This window comes from Halichoerus grypus, chromosome 4 (genome assembly GCF_964656455.1).
Source record: "Halichoerus grypus chromosome 4, mHalGry1.hap1.1, whole genome shotgun sequence".
NCBI classification, from domain to species: domain Eukaryota; kingdom Metazoa; phylum Chordata; class Mammalia; order Carnivora; family Phocidae; genus Halichoerus; species Halichoerus grypus.
Genome location: NC_135715.1, coordinates 141,554,717 through 141,580,113, shown reverse-complemented (window position 1 = coordinate 141,580,113; position 25,397 = coordinate 141,554,717). Strand labels below are relative to the sequence as shown.

Genomic DNA, 25,397 nt, shown 5'->3' with positions numbered 1-25,397 from the left:
TATCCACAAATATGCCCACAATTTACCTTGCAAGGAGCACATTCCTAGGTGAGGGGAAGTTATTGGGGGCATCTCTCCCTGGGAAATACTCTCACCCAGGCTTGATTGGACTCCTTGGTAAGGTCTCAGTTGGCAGCTGCTTCTCAGCAAAGCTCCATACCATGGGGGAGAAAGCCCAGATTTTGGTAGACAGGTACCTGTGACTGCCACATCATCTCTGAGATTATTTTGAGATCAAATTAGGTAATAAATGCAAAAGGATCTATCAAGAAATAGGCACTTAAGAAATGTTTTTTTTTTCTTTTTTTTTAAATTTTATTTTATTGTGTTATGTTAGTCACCATAAAATACATCATTAGTTTTTGATGTAGTGATCCACAATTCGTTGTTTTCATATAACACGCAGTGCTCCATGCACTATGTGCCCTCCTTAATACCCATCATCGGGGCTAACACATTCCCCCATCCCCCTCCCCTCTAGAACCCTCAGTTTGTTTCTCAGAGTCCATAGTCTCTCATGGTTCGTCTCCCCCTCCTATTTACCCCCCTTCACTTTTCCCTTCCTTCTCTTAATGTCCTCCATGATATTCCTTATGTTCCACAAATAAGTGACACCATATGATAATTGCCTTTCTCTGATTGACTTATTTCACTCAGCCAAATACCCTCCAGTTCCATCCACGTCAATGTAAATGGTAGGGTTTCTGATGGCTGAGTAATAATCCATTGTATATGTGGACCACATCTTCTTTATCCATTCATCTGTTGAAGGGCATCCCAGCTCTTTCCCCAGTTTGGCTATTGCGGACAATGCTCCTATGAACATTGGGGTGCAAATGGCCCTTCTTTTCACTACATCTGTGTCTTTGGGGTAAATAGTAGTGCAATTGCTGGGTCATAGGTTAGCTCTATTTTTAATTTTCTGAGGCACCTCCACACTGTTTTCCAAAGTGACTGTACCAACTTGCATTCCCACCAACAGTGTAAGAGGGTTCCCCTTTCTCCACAACCTCTCCAACATTTGTTGTTTCTTGCCTTGTCAATTTTTGCCATTCTAACTGGTGTAAAGTGGTATCTCAGTGTGGTTTTGATTTGAATTTCCCTGATGGCTAATGATGATGAACATTTTTTCATGTGTCTGTTAGCCATTTGTATGTCTTCTTAGGAGAAGTGTCTGTTCGTGTCTTCTGCCCATTTTTTGACTTGATTATTTGTTTTTTGGGTATTGAGTTTGAGTTCTTTACAGAACTTGGATACCAGCCCTTTATCTGTAGTGTCATTCGCAAATATCTTCTCCCATTCTGTGGGTTGCCTCTTTGTTTTGTTGACTGTTTCCTTTGCTGTGCAGAAGCTGTTTTATCTTGATGAAGTCCCAAAAGTTCATTTTTGCTTTTGTTTCACTAGCCTTTGGAGATGTATTTTGAAAGAAGAAATGTGTCTTTTTTTTAAAGAAAAGGAAGGGTTTCTCATGTCAGTGGCATGGGGGAATATAGAGGCGGCACATTTCTGGATTAAAACAGGTTTTGGAGATGTAATAATCAAATGTAATGTGTAGACTTAATTTGGCTCCTAATTTGAACATACCAACTCTAAGATGACTATTTTGAAGCAATGGGAAAATTTTGATTATGGACTGGGTAACAGATGAAATAAAGGAATAATTGGCAATATTTTTATGGTGGAAATTACATTGTAGTTATGTAAGAAAATGCCCATCTTTTCTAGAGATGTGTGCTGATGTGTGCCTGAAGTCTGAGATTTGCTTAAAAGCCTTCCACAAAGCAATAAAGGGAAGGAGATATCAATGCGGCAAGTTCTTGATATTGTTAAATCTGGATGATGGATATGTGGAGGCACATTGCCCTATTCTCACTGTTTTTGCATGTGTTTGAATTTTTTCATAACTAAGCTCCTCTGCCCTCCCTCCCCCAGTGAGCTGTTCATGACTGGATTGGTGGCTTAGACATATAACTGTTGGCAGCCTGCAGGATTTAAGTGGAAAGAGGAAAATAACGTGCAACTGCAAAGTTGAGAGCTAAAAAAATGTATATATGGCACTTCTTTATTGTTACATGTGAATTTAGGTATAACTCTTCCATGTGCACTCCCCAAAGCAGATTTTGGGTCAAAAGCAGAGAACCATGCTCAGAGTTCATTGGCAAAAATGAATAAATTCATCAAGGTATACTTTGTAACAGCCAAAAAAGGCCAATATGGCATAGTTGATTTTTAATGCAGTGTCATAAGTCTCTTACTTATTCCTATTGCTTTATTATTTGCTGACTTACATTCAAAAAATTATGTGTATAATATCCTTTCCTTAATGAAGTTTATGTTGAAAAAGTTTTAAGAGAACAAGTGATGAATTTTAGTGTTTTATTTTCCCTCAACATAAAATATAGGTACATTTCCTCTCCAACTTAGATTATATAAAAGCTTTAGAGATGAATTTTCAGAAATGAGTTTCTATCTGAAGATATGTTACTATACTGAATAATCAGAGTTGGAATTAAAAGTCACTTGAGATTAACAGGTTGCTTTTTTTCCCCCCAAAAAATATTTTATCTACTTTCAAGGAGTTTTAGCTCTTCGATGTCAGATTAAAATTCTGAAGCATGTTCGATTCATCTCAGAATTGAATGTCAAATCCAAAGACAGATATTTATAACTGAGTTCTGTTCAGGCAAAAAGTCAGTTTCCAGACAGCAGCTTGGATGATCATAAAGCTCTCATTCACAGTCAGATGTTGCCATTATTTTAAACAAACAAACTAAAGCGTTAGGATTGGATTTTATCAAACCAGCCATTCTATTCCCTGTTTATTATGCTTTACATTTGCAGAGTGCTGTGGGGTTTATATGTTGCATTCAAATAATTATTTCTTTCTCACAGCAACACTCTGGCATTGGTAGTATTATGTGCACTTGACTGATAAGAAAATTGAAGTTCTAAGAGGTGAAGTGATTTACCTAAAGTCATCCAACTAGTCAGCATGTTAGCTAAGATTTCTAATCGGTCCTTCTGACTCCAAATTTTCCCATTATAAAATTGCTACAAACAAGAAATGACAAAAAGAAAAATAACATATATACATTCTCAGGCTTTTTATAAATATTTCAAGATTTTTAACTGATGAGATATTTACTCTTACAAATGCCTAAAGGGGGAGAAGAGAATTAATATACTAATTTTCCACAGGTGTTTGTGTAAAGGAATACAACACTGACTAACAAAAACAGCCAACTTTTGAGAGAAATAGGTTTATAAGTGTTCCCTTTTAATATTGACACTTTAAATGAGGATGTACGGTATGCTTTTTTATAACTGAGGTATAATTGACAATTTGACATATAACATTATAGCAGTTTCAGTTTTTCAATATAATCATACAATATTTGTATATGGTATAAAATGATCATCACAGTGAGTCTAGGTACCATCCATTACCATACGCAGTGAAGTTTTTTCTTGTGATGAGAACTTTTAAGATCTATTCCCTTAGAAATTTTCAAATATGCAATGCAGTGTTACCAACTTTAGTAACCATGCTATATATTACATCCCCTTGACTTACTTATTTTGTAACTGGAAGTTTGTACCTTTTGACACTGAAAGGTGGGTGAAATGGGTGAAGGGAGTCAAAAGGTACACTTTTTAAAAACTAATCATTACTGAGTTTTTAAACATGAGACAGGATGCCTATTTCATTGTCTCACATGTGTGATAGTAATACCTGATGATCATTACATCAGCTTAGCCACTACAAGCAATTGTTCTAATATAATGATTGAGGAAAGTTATATGATGCAGGAACCACTGAGTGAAATAAAGAAGATGGATAAATGTATGTCCAGGATATTACCATTATTCTTACAAGATGAAGGTGTATTTACTTATATTAAAAGTAGAATGGATAAACTATTAAAAATAAGATATGAGTCTTATAGAGCATGGTGGGGACAGGTAGATAAGCTAGAATTTCCTGAATATACCTTTTTATCATAGATACGATTTTTGGAGCAATGTAAATATTTTAAATACATATAAAACAAAATTAAATGTGAAAACAACCCTTAAAAGTGAAAAGCAAAGTGAAACAAGTAACCTGTGCAAAAAATTGGTGGCATAACCACATAGAAAAAAACTTCTTAAAAGTTTAAACCACTGTAATTTGACTATACACACCTAGGGATATACACCCCCAAAACAAAAGAAATGCAAACAGAATTTAAATTACTTAGTCTAAGTGTATTGTTGGGGGTAGTAATCATATTGTGATCCTGAAACTAGGATTGCAAGATAAAACAGTTATGAGTTATTATGCTGGAGTTATTATGCTGGAGTCCTTGAGTTATTATGAGTTATTATGCTGGAGTCCTTGAGAACTGGAATCTGGACATTGGAAGAAGAAGATGAAGATGCAGATCCATGAAGATGAATGGGGTTAACAGAAACCTTGTAGTATCAGATTTGAATTACAATATTAGTAAGAACCTGTGAAATGTTTTATTTTTTTTTTTAAAGAAGTATTTACTACCTCTGTCCACTGAAAAGGCTTATAACAATGACTAATGGCATAACAATAAGCAGCCCATGCTACCAGACTCTGGTATCTAAGTGCCATTTCTTTCTGAAAGGAACTAAGGTCCTTGGAGAAATAGTTGATTCTCCAACCTAGGGCTCAGACAGGGAATAAAAGATGAGGTGGAAAGAAAGGAAGCTATAAAGGCTACTAGGTTTGTATCAAAAGGAATCAACTTGAAAAGGCTCTTATTAAGGAAAGACAGAGTAATTTAATCATCAATTAGAATAATATCAATAGGGCACCTGGGTGGCTCAGATGGTTAAGCATCTGCCTTCAGCTCAGGTCATGATCCCGGGGTCCTGGGATCAAGCCCCACATCGGGCTCTGGCTCAGCGAGGAGCCTGCTTCTCCCTCTCCCTCTGCCTCTCTCCCTGCTCGTGCTTTCTCTCTCTGTCTCTGTATCTCTGTGTCTCAAATGAATAAATAAAATCTTTAAAAAAAAAAAAAGAATAATATCAATAATAGATTGAAACACGCCAGATATGTTAAATACGTAAGTTTATAATGATACTTAAAAAAAAAGTCCTCAGTGGCCACCTGTGTAGGATGCTAGCAAACAAACTCAGTATTTTGAAAAAAAAATAAAGAGAAGAAATGAAGCAATTTTCCTGCCTTTTCAGGAAATCAAGAATTAATAATCAAGACTTGATGAGAGGGCTTTCTTTTTGTAGGACTATATGAGCTAATAAATGTAGAAGAACGTTTTGTAATGTTTTGTAACAATGGATTCAGGTAATGCCCACCAAGCAGCTGCTGATGTCACAAAAAGAAAGACAAGCAGTATCATGTGCCTCCTGATGGAAGTCCACAGTATCACCTGTGAATTACTTGTGACAAAGATTAGACCTCAATTTGACCAAGCCTCTGGATCTGATTATCAGTTTCAGAAAGAAAGAAAACCAGAAGAATGCATTAACAGATACCATAGGGATGAAATGAGAGGAAGTGTAACATTAGGACACTTCTAAAGCATGAACAACCTGGTTTTCTCAACAAATACATTGGAAAAAAAAAAAAGGAAAGGGGAATTATGGGTTGAAAGACATATCAACAAATTGCAGTGCATGGATCTTACTCAGATCCTAATTCAACAAGTTGTTACGGGAAAAAAAAAACATGCATACAACTGCTGAGGAAATTTGAACACTAGCCAGATATTTGATGATATTAAAGAATTATTATTAACTTTAAAAGTGTGGTAACAGTATTGTGGTTATGTGGAGTTTTTTAAATCCTTATCTCTGAGAGACGTACTGAAATACTTATGGATGAAATAATATTATTTCTGGGATTTGCTTAAATAATCTGGGGGAGGGAGGAAAAGTGGAAGGGAGTACAGGTGAAACACAGGATCATAATTATCAAAACTGGGGAAGAATTACACTATTCTCTCTAGTTTTGTTTATGCTTTAAATTTTTTATGATAAGAAAAAAAAGGAACTGTTACTTAAGATCAATCTCAGAGATCATATTGTGGAGAAAAGTAGTCATTTATGTGAAATAATTACTATAGTAAGAAGGGCTTCAGGTTAGGGTTTTTTTTTCCACCCCAGTCCCAAAAGTACATTCCTAATGAGATGCAATTAACATTTGTTAAATATTAAGTTATGTGCCAGACCATTGTTGTAGTCACTTTACAGGTGTTATCTTCAAATTTACCAGAATCTTACAAAGAAATTATACTGTCTTCACTTTTCAGATCATGCTGAGATATTAAATATCTTAAACGAAGACATAGCAGAGGATAGAGGCAGGCTTGCAATGCAGCCAATTTGGCTTTTATTGCTGGCATGCTCCTCATACTCTGTTCAGTCTGAACAGTTAACAGGAGCAGAGATTTTGAGTGACAGTGTCTGCTGGTGTGTATGGATGTATGTATGGATATATATATGTACATATATATATATGTATGTTTTTTTCCATTTTCTTGATCAGCATTCTTTGCCCAAATTCAAGGCTTTTGAGGGAGATTGTAATTTGCATGTTGGCTAAATAGAGATTCCAAAACTAGTCAGCCTGCTCCGAGGCAATACTAGCCGCTCTGAATCTTTAATGAGGCAAGCTGCTCCCTTTCCCCACAAGATGGGGGAAAAAAAGCAGTTTTATTTTAATATTCTTCTTAATCAATTTTCCAAGGCGGTTTTCCTGGGTGTAGTGTATTTGCATGGCGCACTGCTGGCAGGAAGAGGGAGGATGATACGTCCTAGAGTGAGATGCTTTCCTTATCATGCGTAGACACAAAGGAGGGGGGAAATCTATGGCAAATAAGAAACGGTGCTTTCAGTATGAAGAAATGGAAACAACCCTTGGATCAAACTCTGATGTTCCCCCAGGAGGAGAACTCCCTCATCCAGGATCCAGGGGAGTTTACAAAATCTTCTAAAAGGTGAACGCTCCAGTCATCTGTGAACTGTGAGAACACTTTGCATAAGTAATCTCTAGACAAGTAAATGAAGAACGTCAAGTCAGTAAAATTATTTGTAAAATGACCCTCTCCATTTCTTGAAGCAATTATAATCTGTGATAACTGAAGTTTTCTTAGTAAAGTAGCAGCCCAGGAGGGGGACTATACTATGTTTTTGTGTTTCCGGCAGTTCGCTGACTGACCTCCAACACACAAAACTGTGGGGATTTGGGAAGCCTTGATTGAACCAGGCATCTTTTATCTCCCACTTCATTGAAATGGAGGCAATTTGGACACTGTTCCTGAAATTAATATTATGTATAAAACATAATAAATCAATCCTTTAAGGAAGGTAAAAAAAAAATACTAGAAATGTCAATTCCTAGTTAGCCAATGATTATTAGTTCTTGGTTACAAATTTCCCCAAGATTGGCATGAGTATATGTCCTTAAAACTTAAAGTTAGTTGCTTCTCTGCTTTTCCATGGATGGATTGCCCTATATCCCCAGCAAGAATAACTGGTTAGACTCTTCATAGTTTCTGTCTCAGGGAGAAAAGAGAGAAATAAATAGCATGCTCTATCGCAGTCTTGTTTTTTGGTTTAAATCTAAAACTTAATATGCCCAGAGATGCTTCTTACTATGTAGTTGCTAGACATCTTCCTGATATATGGAAAGTCATAGAAATTCTCAATTAAGTTAGGGATTACTTCATACTTTAAAATACAGTTACTTTTATCAAGAAGTTAATGTTAGCTCTCTGATATTAATGACTTACAAAGTTTTCATGTCACTTATTAAGCTATGCCAACCCAAGTCATTAACACCACTGTTTTTTCATTTCAAACACTGTGTAATAACAACCCAAATTAGCAATTTAAAAAAAAAAAGAAAAGTTGACTGCCTAGTGGAATATACAAAACTGTAAAAGAATGAAAACTGGGATTTGCTTCTGGATCTTGAACTATATCTAGACTTTATATTATTTATACTTTATGATCTTGAGGGAGAAGCTGTAGCTCTCTCTTTATATAAAATGTAGAATCTCACTCTATAAGAATAATTTATATAAGATTTAACACCCAGCATAGTGTCACCATGGATGACGAAGATGGCACGGACACCCTGTAAAACTCACCTCCACAGTTAACCAGACATTCTCATCTACCCCCACTTCCCTTTTGCCTTTAGGAGCTGATCTCACCTCCCACATGATGAACATGATGGAAACCAACTGGGGTGGGCTCCCTCCTTGCCTCTCACTTTCCCCAGCAGTTTTCTGATCCATATCTCCCTTCTGAGGCGTTTTCTCCCCCGCTGAAGTTTTTCCTGGCCACTATATTCTACAACCTATCCCTAAATCCTTCTTCTGGGGACTCACTACCACTGTAACCCTTCTCTCCCTTCATTGCTGCCTCTTTGTGTTGTATCTTCAAAGTCTCTTCTCTCTAGAAAACATTTTTCAGTTGTCCTCAATAGTCTATTCCATTATTATCACTATATCCATCTCTCCTTTGGTGTGAGATTTAGAACTATTCTCTCTTATTCCTTATTCTCTCACTTATTTTCTTTTTAAACTTCCCTCCACACAGTCTCCCCATTACATACCTTTTATGACCAAGTCCTGTGTGGGCTGATGACACCCCTGCACTGACCCCCCAGTTCTCACTTCTCTCTCTGTTTTAGGCCCAATTTCTTCCCCTCTCCACCCAATCAGATTCTGCCCACAAGTATTCCCATCCCATCCAAGATGACTCTTGAGGTCCTGTTGAACCCTCCTTCCTCTATTCTGATTGTAGGTTAAGTGCAACTCGGCCTAAAATTATGGACATTGGTTTTTATTTCCTCAATAAGATTTTAAGTTTCTCGAGACTGTATCTTACACTTCTCTCTTCCACCCCTACTCCCAACCAGATCTAGAAAAATAGCAAGAGTCTAAAGGTTATTAAATATTAGAAGTCTATAAATGTATTCTTTGGGGGGAGAAAACTCACTTCCATGACAAGTGAGTGATAACATTGCAGAGCTATTGCCTTACAAAATTGTAACTTTTATTTTTAGTTTCTTCAGTAAGTGCTCATTGACCTTTTTCATGGTATATAGGATTTTTCAGGTGACAGAATTTCAGTAATTAAATTTTAGAGTATTCAGACACCTTCAGAAATTGGAAATCGGTTTACAAATCTAGCCATGATCTAGATAAATTATTAAGCCAGACAGTACGGGGTATATAAAAAATAAGTATGCTATACACAAAAGTGTAAACACAAGTGAAGATTGAGTGGACATAATGGTAAGGTGTCAAATATTGGAATGATATGGAGTTAACCAGAACAATGTCCCTGGGGGAGATGGGTTTCAAGTAGGTTCTGGCTTAAAAATATACAAATGTTAGGCTGGCCCAGTAAGAACAGCTTGAGTTCAGGATTAGAGACAGAAGGCACAGAAAGGCAGAATGGGGATAAATCCAGCGATGTAGTCTTAAACTAGAAAACAGGCTCAATCCAAGATTTTGTTCTTCTCTCATCAAACTATATTATTGCCATATCTATAAATATGTCATTTGCTCATATAATAGCTAACATTGACATAATCGTAGTTCTCATTTTGAATTTTAAACTGCAAGGTAAAACCATTGTATGTGCAAAACATTACTTACTTTCTACCTCCTGAATTGTTCTGCCTCACCTCTACTCTAACATCTGTTACCCTTTTCATCTGTGCATACCTCTGACATCTGTCCATACCTCTGACATCTGTCCTAGCTGCCTGCCATTGCACCTGTTGACCACCACACTTTAGCTCACTTCGAGTCCTTGATATAATCTGGTGTCCCTGGTACATGAGAGCACTCACCTGACAGATGCATCTCTTGCCTTTTCCATGAAAGTCCCAGAGTACAGTGGAAGTGCTTGAATTTGGAGAAAGATCTGGGTTGAATTTGGTTTTTCTACTCACTCAACATGTGAGTTTATAATTTTCCTATCATCTTGGATTTTTCTCCTCATATATAAAGAAAGGGGCATTAATTCTTACCTTGAAGGTTTTTAAGGGGGGGGGATTATGAGAAAATGTGTTTCAGATAATATAACCCAGTTTCTGCCAGATTGGGTGCATCTCCTCAGTGTTTCTCTGTGTGTGGTCCCTAGAACACTTGCATCAGAATCACTTAAAATGCAGATTCTCAGAGTTACACCAGGTCTTATTTAATTCAATGTGTATGGGTCAGCCTGAGAATCTACATTTTAAACAAGTTTACCAGATGAGTCCATATACTTTCATTTTGAAAATCCCTGGGATGTGTATTCATCCTCCTCTTTTCTTCCCCTTTCCTTCCCTCTCCTTCTCTCTCTCTCTCCTTCTCTCTCTTTCCCCCTTGATCTCATTTACCAGTACAATGTACATGAGGTATGCCCCTTGTCAGGTTATTTTCACCTTTCAGAGTTTCATTTTTCTTTGATGTAAAAAGAAAATTGCCTACTTCTCCAGTCACTGCTTAGAATAAATTATTAAAATGGTATCAATCACTTAGAAAATGCACACACACAAATGGTAGCTGTAATAGAAATCATTAGAGTTATTGTAGAGTCCCTGTTTGTGAAGAACAAGATGCATTGACATTTGCCTGTGGCTTATAACAGAAGGTAAGTTATGCCAGAGCTAGGACTTATGTGAAGTGAAGAAAGAACTTGCCTTGGGTGCAAACTTTAAAGCTTTAAAGGGATGCTTTAGTAATCAATATAAATATTTTATTTTAATATTTCAAAAAATATCAAATTCAATTAAATCCACTGTGAGCAAAATATTAAAATTTTAAATAAAGATAAGATCATTTAAAAATTTTTTTCTTTTGTGTGAGGCTCCACTGTGGCTTCCCATGGCACTGTTACTGATCTAAAATATTGCATTAATACATTGTTTATCTTAATTATTGAGATTTTTGGTGTCCCCTTAAATTCCATACCTGAGACAAGTGCCTCACTTGCCTCGCTGTAGTCCTGGCTGACTTATCTCTATGCTGAATCATTTCAGTGTTTAATTAGCTAAGACAAAATGGTCCATTTCCATCCTTTTTTTCCTTTTTTTGCCAGAATCTCCACTTAAGCTTTTAAGTGACATTTGTACAAATACTCCATTTTAAAAATATTACTGTAATGGGCAATACCCAGATTTTGAGAATGTCAGTGTGGATATGAGGGGTTCAGGTGAGTATCAGAAAGAGACATCATTTTGCAAATACAATGTCACCTTAAAATCCTGTTACATAGAGGAAGAAATAGCAAGTCTATAAATCTAGTGCTGGAGTCCCATTTCCGATTATTCTCAATAAGAACTGGAAAACTAGGAGTCAACAAAAAAGGAAAAATGTTCAAGTAGATCAGAATCAGCCTGGCAAGAGAAGTGATTGTGGAAGGAGATTTTTGTATAATTAAATGTCAGTTTGCATTTTGAAATATTGCCTACTGCCTCCCACTCAATCACCAAGTGAGATGAGAGGGAATATTCTCTATGCAAACCGGAAACTGACAGCAGCACTTGTTGGTTTCTCTGTGAAGGATGAGCTATAGATCAGAAGGATCAGAGCAGATCATTTTCCCAAGGCAATAAAATTTTGCTGAAAAATTAAGTTAGACATTATAATTTCCCCCTATAAGAAAAGCAAATAAACAACAGACAAAAATGAAGCCATATAGACTTCTGGAATTTTAGAACAGGGACGAATTTTAGAGGTCGTCCAGTTTATTCTCCTCCTTTTACAGAAGAAGAATTTGATGCCCAGGTAGATAAGTGATTTCTTAACTATCAAATGACTGACAGAGCTGACACTTTCTTCCACATGATGCTGGGGCGTTGGTTAGGCTGAGAAGCAGGTGAGTGGGACAATTGGGAATAGTACCGGTCTCCTGTTCCCTTTAGGCAAATGGCTTAGAAGTCTTTAGAACTGATGTTGTAGGACTAGGAAGTGGAAAGATATCCTTGGCTAAATGCTCAGGACCAGCTGAACACGTGTTTCTTAGCATTCTAAGAAACTCTTTACTTCTTTCTTTTCCATTCTACCACTACATAAATGCAAATTTACTGAATCAGAGTCTACAGAGGTGGAGCTGGGACATAATGGATTTTGATAAAATCTCCCTGAGTGTTTCTGTTGTGTGTCTCTATTAAACACAACTGTATTGAAGGTTCATTTCGTTCTGACAAAGAGGTCTACATCAGTCAATAACAACTGAATGTGAAATAATTTAGAGATAGGTTCAGAAAGAAGCATAGGAGACCTAGAAAAGCAATTTATGAGGAGGCAAAAGGGGGAAATTCTTGCAAAGCAAATATAATCTCTTTTCAATCTTGTCCAGTCACTGTAAGGATGGGAGGAGCTTAGATCCATAGTTAACAGCTTTCCAGGGAATTTTCTTTCTTTCTCTCCTCATAACCAGACTAAGCTCTTGAATGCCCCTCTTGGAGCTACTCGAGAATCTTTTATGAGCCTGTTGTCATGGGACATAATACCTCATTATTCATCATCACAGAGTGGTTTCAAAACAAAAATTGTTTTTTAATCTTTTTTCTAATCTTAGATGTAGAGAGTTGAGTTAATTACTCTCCACAAGTCATGGCATGTTAACACTCATCGCTGGTTTGTGAGAGGCTCCATTTATGTATGTATGTATGTATGTATGTATGTATGTATTTATTTTCCTTTATTTCCATTTCTTCCCCTCTCATCCCCAAATAGGCAAGCATTCTTGTGTGTTTGGCATGAGTCCTTTTAAAATTACTCCAATATACTATGAATGTGTTTACTACTTTAGTATTCTTTACATTCTTCATCTGGGTCATAGTTGGGGGGATATACTTCATGAACATTTTATAGAGTAAATTTATCAGTTTTGCTTAGTGACAACAAATAAATTTGGTTTTCTTTATTTTTCCAGTTTTTTCCTATAATAGAATTAAGTCAGAGTCAGTCATTTCCTTTGGGGGGGGAAGTAAAAAAATAAATACTTTAAATGTCATTAAATGGAACATCAGAAGCAGTGCAGATATTTGGCAAAGAACAGTTTTTAAGATCAATTTTAAAAGGGCAAAGACCATTTAAAAGAAAATCAATATGGAAAGAGCAGGTAGAAGAGGCAATAAATAAAAAATTCAACAAAATGAAGATACTTGTCATCAGACTCTTAGTCTGCACATCCCTTTTCTGGGTCATCTTTGTCTGCCTTCTCTATTTCATATCAGTTCCAGCTAGCAGTGAACGTGGAGGTTCCTCTTTCATTTGAAACCTGGAGGGTTGTTCTTACCCCCAAGAGCATCAGGACACTGATTTTCAATAAGGCATTTTATTCTTTTCTCTCTGAGAAGTTTCTGATTTTGACTTATAATCAAAATCTGACAATCACAATTGTTTTGATATTTGAGTCCTTGTGGCTTGTTCTCATCATTGTCTTTTATATACCTGACCTTCTTCTCAGTAATTGGGTCATCTTCTGCCTGTGGTACCTTTGGGATTAATTTGCCCAACAGGGCTTGTGGGGTCATTGCCTGGCAGCCATATCACACCCACTGAAGCTGTCAGCTTCAAATCTTGACCTGGTGTTCTAAATTCTTAAGGGAGCTTCGGGAATTGCTATTTTCTTCTCACATTACTCTTAAGTACAGTACACTTACTGTGTGCTTTGACCCAATAGAATACAATCCCTTGTCTATATCTATCTTTGTTCCCTATTAGTGTCAGTACCTTGTAATAGGGTAACTACAAGGGGGAGATAAGAACCTGCCTAAGGACCAGTTAAAATTACCCATAGAAGGTATTGACTTCAAAGCTACTGATGTCTCCATATTAACTGTTACCTAAGTGCATTGTTATGTGTGTGTGTGTACATTAGAGTGTTGCATTTTCAATTATTCCAGACTGAGTTTTAAAATATTGTAACAGAAGAAAAGAATGAAAATCACATTATTGTCAAAAGTTACACTTTCTGATGTGAAAAAGTAATCATCAGGCCTGGAATCCTTATAGGAAAGTTGATATTCTATTACTGAATACTCACAGATGTTAAAACTTTGTATGTACTGTACAACTAATATAACTTCTTTGACTTTTGAAAGAACAAGTGATAAATGATACCTAAGCTTGGTTCCAGAGAATCAATTATAGTGCCATTCCTTTATCTAACAGTTGCTCAGAGTTCCACAGCAATCTGGCTTTCAGCTTCAGAATGGTGATATAGATAAATCTCTAATAGCCACGTTTTGTAGATGAAGTAAAGAGAGAAGTTGACTGGAAAAACTAGATTGAGATTATTTACTGAATGTGTGTTCTGCTCCTCTTGAGTCAGAGCACAAAAAGGAAAGCCGGGTGGACCTGTCCTCCTGACTGATAAGATTATACTGGAATGGTCTCCAAGATATAGTCCCTTTCAGTAAGTTGAGGAGGAGAATGGTTATCACCCTGACCTTTAAGACTTTTGCCTTTTCACTTTATATTGACTTTATAAATGATTAATTTACTACCTTTAATATATTTTTACCCTTACCAATGAGATGTATACTTTCATATGTTTTCTTGTTACTAATGCATGCCCCTTCTTTTCAGCTTAAAGAAGTCCTTTTAACCTTTCTTTTAAGGCCAGTTTAGTGGCGATGAACTCCTTTAGTTTTTGCTTATCTAGAAAACTCTTCTCTCCTTCAGTTCTGAATAACTTTACTGGATGGAGTATTTTTGATTAGATTTTTTTTTTCTTTCAGCACTTTGAATATGTCATGCTACTCTCCTCTGGCCTGCAAAGTTTCTGCTGAAAAAGCTGCTTAGAGTCTTAAGGAGAGTCCCTTGTATGTAACAAGCTGGTTTTTTTTTTTTTTTTTCTTGCTACTTTTAAGATTCTCCTCTTGTCTTTAACTTGTTTTAATTATAGTGTGTTTGGATTCGTTTTATTTGAAACTCTGTGGGCCTCCCAGATCTGGATATCTGTTTCTTTTCCCAGGTAAGGGAAGTTTCTTCAGATAAGTTTTCTGCCTCTTTTTCTCTCTCTTCTTCTTCTTCTGGGACTCTTATAAGGCAAATGTTAGTCAGTTTGATGTTGTCCGATAAGTCCCTTAAGCTATTTTTACTTATTTTTGTTCTTTTTTCTTTTTGCTGCCCTGATGGGTAAGTTCCTCTGCTCTGTCTTTGAGTTCACTGATCCTTTCTTCTGCTTCTTCTAGTCTCCTGCTGAAACCCTTTAATGTATTTTTCAGTTTAATTATTGTATTCTTTGATTCCATTTTTTCTGCTTGGAACTTTCCTATATTTTCTGTCCCTTTGTTGAAGTTCTCCTGAATTTAGTGAGCATCTTTATGGCCATTATTTGGAATTCTTTATCAGGTAAAATATTTATCTCTACTTCATTAATTTTTTTTTCTGATGTTTTTATCTTGTTCTTTTGTTTGGAACGTATTCCTCTGTTTCTTCATTTTGCTTGACATTCTGTGTTGGTTTCTATGCATTAGATAAGACAGCCTCTTCTTCCAGTCTTGAAGTAGAAGTTTTGTGTAGATGAACTTTATTATTCAATCCTGTCCTAGCTTTTCATTGTCTCTTAAACTTTTTTGATTGTCCAAACAGCCTATTTTATTTTTAATTGCTCCCATTAGTTGAGGGTAAAGCCCTCTATTAAAGGTGTTCACAGCACTGTTTCTTTTCTTTAGAACACTTGTTACAGTTACATTTGATTCATATCAGAGGGGGAAAAATTGACATCTTGTTCATCAAATTGCAGGTAAATATAATCAATTTAAGAGCTCATTAATGGTATTTATATATTTGAGCTCTTATCAAGTATGTATTGTCTAACCAGAACTCTGTGAGAACAATATGTGCATTAAAAAAGACTAGAGATAAACAAAATGTGAGGGGCACCTGGGTGGCTCAGTTGGTTAAGCAGCTGCCTTTGGCTCAGGTCATGATCCTGGAGTCCTGGGATCAAGCCCTGCATCAGGCTCCCCGCTCAGCAGGGAGTCTGCTTCTCCCTCTCCCTCTGCCCCTCCCTCCACTTGTGCTCTCCCTCTTTCTCACTCTCTCAAATAAATAAATAAAATCTTAAAAAAAGAAATAAAATGACATTAACTTAGAATAGTGGGAACATGGAGGATTTTCCTCCAATATTTCTCTGCTCTTTGTCGTTCCCAAAATTTCTAGATTAATACATTATTTTAATAATGATTTAAAAAATCTAATAAATGTAAAAATGTATCTAGATGGTATATAAAGAGACTATGGCTGGAAATAAAACTAGACTGTGTAATGTGGTCTCTTTAACTATAATTTTCCACGTCGCAAAAGCCAAAAAAATACTATTCTTGTTTGTAAACTTCTTAAAATTATCTGAGAATTCAGTGAACTGAGATCTGTCCTTGATGGGTGGATCTAGCTTGTATGGAGCCATCTACTAAACTGCTGCATTTTCTTCCATGCCTGGGAAGACACAATGGCCGGTACCTCAAGGAGCCAAGGGAGGTTGTTCTTGCTTCACACAAAGACTCAGCTGTTGACTGCTGGAGTGGCTCCAAGGCTTGCGCAGGCTAGTGTTCAAGGTTGCACTCCTGCCCTGGCAATGCTGTAGGAAGAACAGGGCTGCACCATCTGCCCTTGCCGAGGTCTTCATGATTTGAAGCTTTCTTCCCTGTGTTCTGCTACTGTTTTAGGCAGGGCAGAGGGCAAATGGAATCCAGACTTCCTCCCTACAAAAAAGACTGCATAGCTCAGTCAATAAGCATTGCTCTCTCATAGCTAGAGGTATACCTCATGTACCTTTTGATACAACTCTGGAAGCCAAGTATTATAGTCAATAATAGCCTAAGGGTAAAACCTAATACATCAGTAAAAATAACTTTTGAGATATGGAAACAGAAAATATTATCATATTATGAGTTTCAGTATTATTTAATTATTTCCCTTTGAGGTAATAATTTTGAGGTAGCAAAGCTAGCCTTTTGCTTTTACTTCATTCTCAGAAGATGAGGAGAATTCCTAAATGGGATTTTCTTTTTTGTAGAAAGGTTCATGTCTTAATGGAATTAAAGAAATAAAAACTAAATATACTGCTTCAAGGTTATTTGTGTAATACCATGAAAGCTAGTACACCACAAAATTCTACAGAAATTAGAATTCTAATCTGATTTCTATCTCAACATTATTAAACTGTTTATAAATATTTGTACCTCAAAATAAGCATATGTTTCCTCTATAGCTCTACAGCTAGTGCTAGGTTTAGCTGTCAATCAATTTCTCTATATAACTAAATGAAAAATTTTAGTTTTTTTTAATCTAAAATTGACAGCTTTCACAATTAACATTGATTATGGCAACATTTTGTTCTTGTAATAAGAAACATACATTTTTCCTTCTACTGATAGAATCCTAATGTATTAAGCATATAAGATATTTTCAACCCTAGTATTATCTGAAATGCACATATATATTTGAAATTTATATTCTGACAGAGTAAAATATATTTCTTGTTACTGTTATTGACATCGTTGTACTGTTTGTGTATGATGGTAATTTGGACCACTCAGAAGATCAAAGGTGCCAAAAAAGACATTTGTCTTTCTTAGACATTTGACTGTTTAGCCTTCTTAAGGTCAAGATTTAGAATCTATAATAATGAATTAGAATAAAACAACCTTGTTTTATTTACATTTAGGTAACTCAAATGTCCTACCCTATTTACCCATCACATTACCTAACTCAAAATAGTTCAAATCTCTACCCTACTCGATGCAAGAATTTCAATATTTTACCAACTTGCCCTTCTTACATACTTTTTTTGATTCCCTAAGATATCCTATGCCGGTAGTTATTCAACATCTTAAGTAACTGCCTGGTTCTAGGCCACTGCACTTTTTTTTTTTTTTTTTTTTTTGCCAGTCCCTAATATCCTTTAGCACTGTGCTGCATCTACCTGTATGGCTTTACCCCAGGTGCCATTCCAGACACTTGGCACAATTCCCCACAGTAGTAGAAAGATCAGCTGTGATATTTGCATGATTTCACTAATAGCTTTGGGTCTAAAAAAAAAAAAAGGAAGTACAAGTGGAGAATCACACAGTTGTTATAAGATACAGAGGTTCTCTAAATTCATAGACCAAAGCCCTCCATAAGCATTCTCTATTATGCAGAGTCTTCTCTGTCCAGTCTCAGTCCTATCTATCTGATTCAGGGATCAGTTTACCTCCTAACAGAGGGAATGTCTGGAACAAACCTCTCATACCTGGATCACGGGTCCCTTGTTCCTCGGGCACCAGAGACAATGACAGGTTCATCCCTTTCTGTGTCTACATCCTACCCCTGTCAATCTTTTGGTAAGACTGATAGTAGAAAAGTCTCTTCCTTTTGTGGTAATCCTATACCCATCCAGAGAGGTGTGGTCTTTCTTTAGCTCCAGAGATAATTCAGAACAACATCAGTACCTTCCCCAAAGTTGGGTTTATTAATCTGGAATGACCCCAAATATAGGGCTTATACAGGAAAGTCCAATTTGAGCTTCAGCAATCCCAGGCCTTTCTTCTTTCTAAGGTAAGATGCATTCATGTCCTTCCTGTGGCTTCCAGTCACTGATCTCTGGTGGTTTTTTGCTTGAACAAGAAAACACATTCATCTAGTATCTGACCAAAACTTTCAGGGACAATACAATTTAAATCCACTTACAGGAAAGAAATATTTTGTGAAAGAAAAGATAATTTGCAGAGATGCAGCTGTGCCACAGTGAAGACAACCTTTTATATGATTATGAAAAGCAGATTAAGCTCTTTGGAGCCATATTATCTCCAGAGTCTCCATTATAGAGTAGAGTCCATGCTTTACCTACACCTCTTCACATAATCAAAAGATCAGAAGACCTTCCAGGATGTTTTCTCCAAAACAAAGGAGTAATGTGCCCCCAAAACTGAATTCAGATCTTTTTCTCAAAGGAAACAAACTGCAAGAAGCATTTAAATGTCGGTTTTTCTTATTCAGTAATTAGTGTCAAAATCTCTTAGGATTCACATTAGGCCAGAGAACCCCTTTACAGTCTGTTTCACTAGCACTCAGCAAAGTGCCAGTAGGTGATCAGAAAAAAAACAAAACAAAACCTGAGATTGATGAACTGTCTAGTGAAATCGAATACTAAACAGTAAATTCAATCCAGTGTAATAAAACTAACATGCTGTAGAAGTATGCTGAGTACTTTGGGAACTGTTATGCAAAGAATTCTCCACAGTCACTCTCACGAACAATGAGCAGCGGAATGATTGCTTCTTCTGGTTTATTTAAAGCTTTTTATTTTATTCATTTCTTTATTTTATTCATTCCTTTGGCCACCATAGGGCCAAAGATAGTGTGTTATATATAGTCGATGTTTAATAAATAATTGTCTAGTTGAATTGAACTAATTATAGCCTCCCTTATCTGGATCCTATTATGAAATAAATACTGAAATATTCCACAAAATGACCAGACTGTACTGCTGGCCTCTTAATTTTCCCTGAAACTCTGTATTTGGGGGAAGAGTGTTGTTTGTAGTCTGGTGCCCAAGAACTCAGCTGTTTACCGTCCTTTAAAATAGGACTTTTAGAATCAGTGTCAGAGTCCTGAGTCTTCCCCATTTGTGTTTTTATCTTGCCCAACCCTTTCCTCTATACCCAGTGCTCCATTCTCTGCAAAAGTTGAGGAGCAAGCAGAGGTCATTATGGATGTTGGCACAAGTGTGCTCATGTTAGTTTGTGACCTACCCCCCAGGAGAATTTGAACTTTAAATTTTGTTTTCAGTTAAGGAATGAAGGAGTTTGCCCTAAATAATTGGGATTTTAGTTTGCAATTAAGTGGTTGTATTTTTTTTTCCTTTTGGGAGTACCTGGTTACTACTGTTTTTGAAACCTCAAGATGCAAACAGCTGTGTACTCAGCCCACCTGTAAGCTGAAATTATTGGAAAACATTGACCTTGGTTACTGTGTTCACAACCCATGCTACACACCACACATACAAACAATGCATTCATTCATTCAGCAAATATTTATTGAGTGCCTACTTTGGACTAAACACAGTCTTAGATGCTGGGGATACAAAGACTAACAAAGCCCAGTTCTTAACCTCAAGGAGCTTGAAATCTAGCAAGGAAGAAAAATGCAGACTTTTCCACAGCATTTATCACACTTGGTTATAACTTCCTGTTTTCTCCTCTGTATTTCTCATTAGACTATGGAGTCCCTTCAGGTTTGCATCTCATCTACCCTGTTTGCTATTGTTTCCCTAGCATCAAGTCCTCTGCCTAGATAGTCAATCAACTTGAGGGCACAACTAAAATTGTGTAAATATAATAAAACTATATAAATAATTAAAATGGTACTATAAGGGTTGGGTTCCAGGCTTGCTATGCAAAGACAATGCTTCAGGAGTGCAGTGGTAGAGGAGACCCTGGCAAAAGGAGCATCACGAGGACTTCAAGAAAAATGAGGAGTGAGGAGAGGACCAGGTTAGATTTGGCAATTAGGAAGTGTTATAGTGACTTTTCAAAGAGAAGGACTAAATTTGGGAAAGGGTTATGATCCAGTTTGTTATAGGTTGGGAATGAATGAGAATTGGATAAAATTGATTGATTTGAGTTGGAAAATGAGATAATCCATGGGGTGGGACCGAGTCTCTCATACTTATATAGAAGTGAGGAAATCTCCTCCCATGTTCTCTATCTGCTGTGGCAACTTTGTGTAAAGGAATGTATTCTCCACATGCATAATGGGGATGTCTTTACCTCTGAATCAGTTTCCTGATTTATCATAATTATTATAATAAATTTTCTATTTATCATAAAAAGCAATTGGATAACTACACAGGTCAGAGCCAGGCCTAAGAGAAAGTTAGGTATAAAAGTTTCCTGATGTACCACATCCTGGTCACTTAAAAGTCACTCCTTTAGATAGTCACTGACTATCCTGTCAGTTCTTTTCCTCAAAAGTAGCAACTCAAGGACCAACCTTCTCATTCCTTGACCTGTTCCCAAATATCTTATTCTTTCATGGATGTTAAATGATTGGCCATCTAATCTGTTAAAATCAGACAAACAGAGCATAGAATACCTGAACTGGTTCTGGCTTCTCTTACCCTCCAATAAGTTTGCATGGCATTCCAAAGCAGAGTGCTGCCCACTGCTCAGTTTAAAACTGGATACCCCTGAAGGTCCTTTTGCCCTATGTAAGTGAAACATGTAATTTAAGATAGTCTGATTTAAAAAAACCTTTAAGATAGAAAGTGAGATTTTTCTTTCTTCTTCCACTTAAACTCACAGTTACCTTCCCCTTAGCCAGTAAATTGACATTATAAATATCACTGCCACATATTATAAGCCTAGAAATTATATCATCTCAGGCCAAAAGTGAATGTTGAGATTCTGATATCTTGCCTCTCTACCACATCTAAGTCTTTTTCTCAAGACTTCTGGAATGAAATATATTCTGGTTGAAAGTGGCTCTTAACAGGAGCTGCAGATATTTTTCCCAAGAGGGGAAAAGTGTGAAGCCAGAGCTAGGACTAATAAATCGGGACATGGCGGACAGACTGCACCCTATCTGCTAGGCAATGCATCCTTCCTGGAGTGGCCCATGAATGTGGTGTTGGAGGCTTGGGGGATCATCTGTAAGTGAGAATAACTCTGAGAGAAAGTAAAATAGGGATAAAGATTATGAAGGATGCTGGTATTCTGAAGAAGTTTAGAAGAATTCTAAAATGGCCATTCATTTCATTTTAAAGGTTTCTTTCTTACTAGTTAAAATAATGTATATTTAAATAAGTCTAAAGCATAATGTATTTCTAAGAAAAATGGCAATCAGAAAGTCACAGGTAAGCTGGTTTTATCCTTTATAAGATAATACAAAGAAGTCATTTTTTAGATTTCACGTTTAAAATGGAACATTGTGATGTAGGTCTTATTTCTGTGAAACATCATATGTTAATTGACAACATGGGCAAGGCCAGCCACCTCCAAGTTGGGTTAAATTTTCAGATGAAAATGTCATCAGTCCTTAGCTGAGTCAAGGATTTTGGTTACTGGGGTTGAAATATAACACTTAGATTTCAATGATTCATTGAGTTGGTATCTGACCTAGCCTTGCAAGGTTAGAAATGATTGGTTTTCCTTATGTTTTACAATGTATTAGTTTTCTAGATAGGGCATAATATATTAACGATGAGCTCATTTTAAAATTATTTCTATCAGTTCAGTTAATTCTTATGATAAATTTTAATATTTTGAGAGGACACAAAGTATAGTATGTTTGAACATAACTTTTATATGTCACTGATATTTTTTATTTTTATTTTTATTTTATTTTTTTTTTTTTTAAAGATTTTTTTTTTATTTATTTATTTGAGACAGAGAGAATGAGAGAGAGAGCACATGAGAGGGGGGAGGGTCAGAGGGAGAAGCAGGCTCCCTGCTGAGCAGGGAGCCCGATGCGGGACTCGATCCAGGGACTCCAGGATCATGACCTGAGCCGAAGGCAGTCGCTTAACCAACTGAGCCACCCAGGCGCCCCTGTCACTGATATTTTTTAAAGTTTTATGAGAAAAATGGCTTTGTGATACCATAATGTTTTAGATTTAGGGAATACAAGCAAAAATATTGATGTATATGCAGTTAAATCACATTTTAAGTGTAACTGAATTATTTTCTGTAACTCAGCTATGGGAATTGCTTAAACCTGATTTATGTATAATTTGAGTAAATTTAAAAATAAATTTTGTGAAATAGAGTTCCTTAAAATGGTGACATCAGGATAAAATATTTATGGGACAAATAGGTTTTACATATCAAAATTAGCAATTTTCTTTTTTTTAAGATTTTATTTATTGAGAGAGAGAGAGAGAGAGGAAGCATGAGCAAGGGGAGGGGGAGAGGGAGAAACAGGTTCCCCACTGAGCAGGGAGCCCGATGGGGTGCTTGATCCTAGAACCCCAGGATCATGATCTGAGCCAAAGGCAGATGCTTAACCGACTGGTCCACCCAGGCACCCCAAAAGTAGTAATATTCTAACAACTCACTGAAGGTTAGGATTTAGCCTACAGTATAATGCACGATGGCTGTTTGCCATAGGGTGTATGGGTATAAATAAGTTCTTTTTGGCACACTGTATACACAGAATCAACTTCTATCTTTATGGTCATACCCTGTGCTATAACTCATTTTCTGATTTTTAAATATTCAAGAGGTGAACACTCCAAATATGGACTAGTCTGTAGATGCTCCTTCCTTTTCACAGAGCTCTAAGTCAACTTGAATCAACAGAACTACTCAAAGCCAATGTCCTTCCACCTCTTGAGTTATTCCCATAGGCAAGAATCCCTCACAAGCCATAATCCTTTCTTTATCTGAATTCTTCATCCCTCATGGCACAGTATTGTTCACCTCAGCCAATTCTTTCTCATGCATACTCCTTTTCCCTTAGTTTTTACCCAATTATTGCATGAATATTGTTCTCTTCTTTCTTCTATGAGAGTGTCTTTTTAGTTGAGAAGCAAAAGCATTGCCATAATCACACTGAGAAGTATGTGCAAGATAATAGAAAATATATTTGGTCTCTGCCCCCAGTTTCTGGTACAGAGCTTTTCCTAAAACCTTTATAATTTCCTAAGTGATAAGAACACTAGGAACATCTTTTGTTCTGATATTTGGTCTTTGACCCTGGTTCCTGACACAGGACTCCTGAAACCCTTGTAATTTCCTGAGTGATAGGAATATCTTTTTGTCCGAATGAGGCAACTCTGGGTGGGCTTCTGAGTGGTTCTTACATAAGGGCTGGCCACCAAGCCATGATTAGGAGCTTGGACTTTTCAGCCCTATCCTTGATTCTCTTGAAAAGGAGAGGGGCTGAAAATAGAGTAAATGATCAATCATGCCAACTTGATGAAACTTCCATAAAATCCCAAAAGAACAGGTTCAGAGAGCTTCTAGGTTCATGAACATTGGAGGTGCTGGGAGAGTGGTGCACCCAGAGAGGTCATGGAAGCTCCAAGCCCTTCCCACATACCTTGCCCTATGCATCTCTTCTATTTGGATGTTCATCTGTATTCTTTATTATATCCTTTTACTAATAAACCGGGGGATAATAAGTAAACTGTTTTCCTGTGTTTTATAACCACCCTAGCAAATTAATCGAACCCAAGGAGGGGGTTGTTGGAACCTCCGCTATAGAGTGGGTTGGTCAGAAGCACAGTGAAAGGCTGGGCTTGGGAGGTGTCTGAAGTGTGTGTGTGTGTGTGTGTGTGTGTGTGTGTGTGTGTGTGTGGTGGGGAGACAGTCTTGTGGGATTGAGCCCTTAACCTGTGGGATCTGATGCTATCTCTGGGTACACAGTGTCAAAATTGAGTTATGCTGAAGAACACCCAGCTCGTGTCACAGAGGATTGCTTGGCTTGGGGAAAAAACCTCCATACATTTGGTGACCAGAAGGGTCAGAAGTGAAGTGTTCTGTGTGACCAGTAAAGTGACTTTCCTCCTCAGGAAGGAAAAAATCTGAGTTTTTCTAATAAAGTATAAAAATGCTGGTAATAGTGGTATTAAATAAAATCTAAAAGTTACATATGTTAAAGTGGAACTGAGAAAATAAAAAGCCAAGGCCATCTCCTTCACTGAAAAGTCTCCTTTAAAATCTTCCCTGAAGTTATAATCAATCACTATGCCCTTATCTAACTAAATGAAGGAAAAAATCAGCACTTAAAAATAAACAAAAATTATATCTTAGTCCTCTTTACTCTTTTTCTATTTTTCAATTCCTAGTTTACCATTTACTGTATTTCTTTTATTTTTTATTTCAGATGTTCTGCATTTCAACCTCATCAAAAATTAAATTGATATTTATGGGCTAATCTGGAAACCTAAATACAGTTTGTTTCACTACAACTATAAGAAAATATGTTCAAATTCCCATTGGCTGACTTATAAAGGGGCTTCTGGAACACAACTTTATGTAAGTTGCAGACATACTGTGTTTTAATCTTTGTTAATTCACCTCCTCCATGGGTTAAGGCATAGGTCTATTGGCAGGTGTGCATGTATTATATATACCTTTGTGTGTATACCCTTTTTCACAATTCTGGGTTCATAACATTTATTCTTTCCTTCAATAGGTATTTAAATGCCTATCATGTAAAAAGTACAATTCTAGGCCTAAGGGACATCCAGAAATGAGGTTACTGCCCTCATAGAGCTCATACTCTATCAGAGAAACACATTAACCAAATTGCACAAATACATATGACATGCATACGGTGAGGGATGCTCTGAAGGGAGGTCATATAGCACTATGGGAGCATGTAACTAGGGATCCGCCTTGGCTCCAGGTCAGACGGGTTGCCCGGAGAGGGTAGTACTCCAGGTAAGATCTAAAGGGTGGGCAGGAG

At 36.8% G+C, this 25,397-nt stretch overlaps 1 protein-coding gene across 3 annotated transcripts in view; it reads left to right on the top strand.

Moving 5' to 3' along the window:
* ZNF385B (zinc finger protein 385B) overlaps positions 1-25,397 on the top strand; it is a 386,162-nt gene that overhangs the window by 63,313 nt on the left and 297,452 nt on the right. For all 3 annotated transcript variants that reach the window (XM_078071048.1, XM_036071535.2, XM_078071049.1), the window contains exon 2: positions 24,813-24,964. The gene's annotated coding sequence lies outside the window, so the exon portion shown is untranslated. The remainder of the gene's footprint in view (positions 1-24,812; positions 24,965-25,397) is intronic.